Below are 5,248 nucleotides of genomic sequence, written 5' to 3'. Positions count from 1 at the left end.
TGTATTGTAGTCTACTGTCTTTGTCAGTGTAAACATTTTACTGCCTCAACTACAAATGCATGTAAAGCGAACATCACATAAGTAACTGTCCAGTGTTTAAATCTACTAATACAGTGTTACAGGTAGTTTTGCACAACATGGACAACCAAACACCTGAAGACATTTTAGGTTCTTTCACCTTTGAACAGTGCAGCATCCCCACAGCAGTGGCTGCACAGAGGCTCACATGGGACTACAGGTCAAAGACTTCTGGGTCCAGCCACAAAAGGCATCTGAGCAGCTTTGAACCTCAGAATGGTTCACCCACTGAGATGCCTCTAACAGAGCAGAGACAACCAAGTCCTCAGGCTGGGCACTGCCAGACTACTTCATTGTCTTCTCCTCCCATGAGAAAGTCTTAACCTGGTCCATCACATGCTGTAGAATACTGCATCCCCTCACCAGTGGTTGACCAGGAGACAGACGACTACAGGCCAAAATCTCCTTGGTCCAGTCTTAAAAGGCATCTGACCAGCTCTGAACCTTAGTACGGTTCACCACTCAGATGTCTCGAGGGGTGGCGGCAACAAGTGATTATGCCCAATGGACACTACAGCCAAGAAGCAAGTTCTCAGCCTGGGCACTGCCTGCCCACCTTCAAACAGCAGGCAAATGAGCATCATCATCCAATGATGCCTCAACAGCCAATGATGGGCCAGCACCACTAGGGTCGCTGTGCAAACTGTAATGCTCCCAGGCTTAACACTGACTGTGCCACGGAGTCAACATCAAGGTAGGCAAACTTTCACAAACTGTTAAAAACTTTTCTTCTGACTCAATCTGGCTGTGTGGTTTCTGATTATTGATTTCCTCCAGGCACTACTCCTGTGGTCGTGTAAAAGAGGTATGGAAACATGGGACTATATTTGATGGATATGGTTTGTTTTCTTTTCTCATGAGTTATTTTTTTTTGTCTCGCTTGTGTTACCATTTGATCTCTGAGGACATGTTACGACCCTGTGGCATTGAGTAGGTACTGCTACTGCAAACATCTTCAGCATTTTTAATCAAAGGTGAGTTGTTCCACTAATTGGGTGATTTATTTTATTCATCTTTAGAGATGGAGAAATAATTTTTGACATTGTTCCTCATCCACCTATTCTTGATGTTGACTCCAGAGTCAACATCAAGGTAGGCAAACCTTCACATATTTTGTCTAACATTTTATCTAATTGATTAATGATTTTGATTGTTCTCTTTAGTTGTGGAGACTTGGTGGAAGCGACGTATGTAGACGAGCCCCTTTCTCACGACAGTCCCTCTGCTAGGCGAGCCCCCACATCAGCGTAAGCCACTGTTGCATATTTGTCTACTTATGATATCTAATTGTACACTTACCTGATTTAGACAAGTTCCAGAGGCGTTCCAAACCCCCAAAAGCCAAAACGAGTCATCAACCCAGACACGTTTGAGATACCCACAGGTTTCACCACGTTCAGGGACCAGAAATGGTTTAAATTTCGAGAAGAGCTGGGAATCAAAGATACACAAGTGACTGCTTATGCTCTGCAGGAACATGTAAAATTTCACCTTCATACATCCAAGTTACGACTGACCATCTTCTGAAGATTTTGGAGGAATGTGCCGGATAGTAATGTATTTTATTTGTCTACAGCACGAAATGGGTAAGATGATTTTCTATAAAAATAATTCATGTTAACTTTGAATTTACAGTACTCATTATTGTCTGTTTTTATTTTTACACAGAAAAACTTGGGGATTGAGGAGGAAAAGATTTGGAAAAAGAAGACACAGGAGAAGAAGAAGATGCAGGAGAAAAACAAAACGCTCATGTCGCTGCTCTCATGTTGATCAGATCGTCAGAGGAGGACATCGATGATTTTATTGAAGTGGAGTAGATCAACACATTTTGGCCCCTATCCAGAGGCCATTTTCAATAAAGTGTATGCAAGGATGAATTTTGGTTATAATTTAGTATCTTTGCTATTTAAACTTGTGTTATTTACTGTGTATTACAAATATTGAGATGAACTTGTTTCCAGAGTAAAATAACAAGAGTAATTGTTTCCACTGCACCCAGTTCCTTCAGTTACAGACTGCAACTATTTATATACTTGGGACAAGAGGCCCCTGTAAACAATCTTTTCTGCAAACTCAAGCAATCTTTCTGTGGCATATATTAAAAGTATATTCATTTATGACCTTGTATGCACAGTATGCTGAATTAGTTTAAGTCCACCTTCCCCAGTGTATGTATACTGGGAAGCTGCTTTGTAAGACATGCATGCACCTACTTCACTATTCTGATACCAGATAAAGAGCCTCTTTCAATTCTCTACCTGGAATCGCTTCTTTCCTATATTACACAAAATTGTTATATTGCTGTTACCTCATCAAAAACATACCTGCAGTTGTATTTAGTTTCATTCAATCATGACGAAACAACAGAAAATAGCATAATATGGGCCCTTTAATAACTGTTGGGATATAACACCTGTTTTATAATTTGAAGGACAAAACATTAGATAATGTACAAAATCTGGTATTTCCAAAGGATAGACACAAAAATGAGGTAAACAAGATATCAGAAGGAGCAGTGCAAGGAACTTAAATGCTCGTATCATTTAATATTGTCAACATAAAGCAACATAAACTCAAACTGTTAATAAGTAGGAGTAAAAGTATGCTTCTAGAAAAGTACAATATATCTCAAAAGTTATTCCAGTAAATATAAAGTACTACCCACCTCTTGTACCTGTGATATTTTTAAGCACACTGAAGCTTGACTAGGGCTGTACCACCTGAGGGGCTGGCATTAACGTAAGTCAGTATTCAGTGTCCTGTGTAAAGTTGCACCAGTAACACATCCATTAAATTTTAGATCTGAAGCAGGAGAGCGACCTTGATCCAACAGCCTCCCCTGCAGTGACAATTGAGCCGTTAATATGCACCCTTATTGAATCAGACTTTAATGAGAGTCGCTATAAAGTCTAAGGCTTCCAGCATGTGGCCCCGTTAATGAAAAACACACTGTGATTTTCAACTTTTTGTTTTTATCATGCTCTTTTGAACTCATTTCCTCAACTAATTCTAATTTCCAGCAACACTGATCACTCACAACAGGAGTCAAAATAGGAAAATATTATTTATTTAAAATGTGTTTAATTGTCCTGCCTAAGACTTTACTATACAACCTTTCATAGTGCATGGTGTGTTTCTGATTTAACTTTAATTATTATATTATACCAGATCACTTAAAGGGCCCATATTATGCTATTTTCTGATCTTGTAATGTTTTCTCATCAGAAACATTTCTTGAGCTGTGTTTTGTTTAATTTACATGTTTTTCGTCTCTGAAACAGAAAACACTCCACACACTTCCACCTTGTGATGTCATGTGGTAAATGCTCCACTGTGTTTTAAAACTCCACACTCCTTCATGAGAAGCATTTGGATAAATTCACCTCTGGAATCACTCATCTCTACTGAACTAAAAGTTAGAGGAGCTGTTGACTTGAAAACTACCGTGTCATGACATCACAAGGTGGAACAGCATTTTAAGATTTGGAGATGTAGATAGACTAATAATGAAGGATTACTCAAACTTATGTGAATGAATCAAAATACATCTTTAGGAATATTTTTGATATGGTAAAACATGCTAATATGGATTAAAGCTTGTCATTTTTGTGTAATTTTGGCCATTTAATTGCTATATTTATCAGTTAGGCCAATCCCAATAATTAGTATATCAACCTATTGTTCACTGAATAATAGTTGTAACAATGTTTTTTAATGGTCACTATTAATATGTGTTATAAATAAATCCATGAGCTAATAATACACACAACGTACTAAAGTGGATTATTCTGCTATTTAGTTACTGCAACTCATTTAGAAAAGGGTTTATTGGGATTGTCCTGCTTTAGGGTTTTTATGACCATAGCATAACGTTTCAATATTATAATAATTTTTTCTGTACCAATACTGTATATCACTCTTCAGAATGCGTTATTGTGACTGGCTTGTTTTCACTGTAGCTGTAATTCTTTTAATGATTTTCTAACTTTGTACACAAATGTAAATTCCACTGCTCATTCCAGCATTCTCCTCTTGTCTGGCATTGACCCTGGGTGAACTTGTATCGGCAGGTAAAAAGTGCTCGTGCATTCTTCAATGTGGTTCACTGGTGCAGAAAGACACGAACAGCTAGTCTTGTCAGGGCCTTCATGTTTCAAGAGCATTGAGTGGTGTTCAGAACTTCAAAACAAATCTGTACAACTTTATTGACAAGTTAAACATATGTTTGTAGATAGGTGCCTGTGTCTCCAGTCACCTTTTGTCCTTTGCTCTTGTTGTCTTAAGATGGAGCTGCAGCAGAGATGACTGAGAGGAATATTAAATTATCCACAAACTGATTTAATCTTCTTTCTGCTGACTCATATATTTGAGCTATTAGGTAAATCCATCAACATAAGTTTACAAACATCCTTGGCATTTTTCCATTTATTTTTAGTGGTTTCTTGTGGAAAACTACTCGAGTAATGTATGTGGCTAGATACTAGATCCTCACACACTGAATTATACTTTACCATACAACCTTTTCTATGCTCGGTCCTATGTTATTTGGTCGTGACGTATGTAATGCACCGCCAAAGGGTCTAATTGGTATATTAAGCTTTTCCCAAATCCCACAGGAAGAAGAACAATAACATCTTTCCCCTTGATAAAATTCACCAAACATTCTCTTTGTTCCGGCTTTAAATCCTCGGTCTCGGGAGTCGTTGCCAACATAGAATGTATGTCTTAGTCTACATCCATCTTGACCACTTTGTTTACTGTTGTGCTGTGTCACCTGCCTCAAACGCCTGTCTGGGTCCCAGACAGTTTGAGTTTGACATTATGGCTTCACAGTTCTTCGCTGATTGGGCGGTGTGTGGTCTGCAACTTCCGGGGTTCTTGCAAACCATCTAGTGTTCCGAATTCTGATGTAGTCGCTGGAGAGAAATTAAACTGAGCGGCGGCACTAGGTTGCCCCAGCCTGCATACAGTTCTGTCTGATCTCATAAGGGTGGGACCTGGTTAGCCCTGGGATTGGAGATTATTGTTGTGTCCTTAGGCAAGGCACTTCGCTGTGCCTGCAGCAGGAGCTTAGCACTGAGTAAAGAATGAATTAGTAATGCAGGAAATTATAAGAGGCTTTAAATGTTTAGATTACATTATTATTAGCCTATTATATTATTACTAT

The 5,248-nt window shown here is 38.7% G+C and overlaps 1 long non-coding RNA gene across 3 annotated transcripts; it reads left to right on the top strand.

Moving 5' to 3' along the window:
• Positions 1–238: 238 nt before the first annotated feature.
• On the top strand, positions 239–2,198 carry LOC110169002 (uncharacterized). Of its 3 annotated transcripts, XR_008631533.1 has the most exons (6): positions 239–772; positions 856–883; positions 983–1,052; positions 1,242–1,325; positions 1,387–1,664; positions 1,747–2,198. It is a non-coding gene; the product is annotated as an uncharacterized LOC110169002 (long non-coding RNA). The 3 variants fall into 3 exon arrangements; XR_002319037.2 differs by lacking the exons at positions 239–772; positions 856–883 and adding an exon at positions 1,098–1,170 and having other exon boundaries at positions 899–1,008; XR_002319036.2 differs by lacking the exons at positions 239–772; positions 856–883 and having other exon boundaries at positions 894–1,052.
• Positions 2,199–5,248: the final 3,050 nt, after the last annotated feature.

This window comes from Boleophthalmus pectinirostris, unplaced genomic scaffold (genome assembly GCF_026225935.1).
Source record: "Boleophthalmus pectinirostris isolate CB_2022bp ecotype Guang Dong unplaced genomic scaffold, ASM2622593v1 HiC_scaffold_12, whole genome shotgun sequence".
Classification (NCBI taxonomy): Eukaryota; Metazoa; Chordata; class Actinopteri; order Gobiiformes; family Gobiidae; genus Boleophthalmus; species Boleophthalmus pectinirostris.
This window is presented reverse-complemented; position numbering and strand designations above follow the sequence as displayed.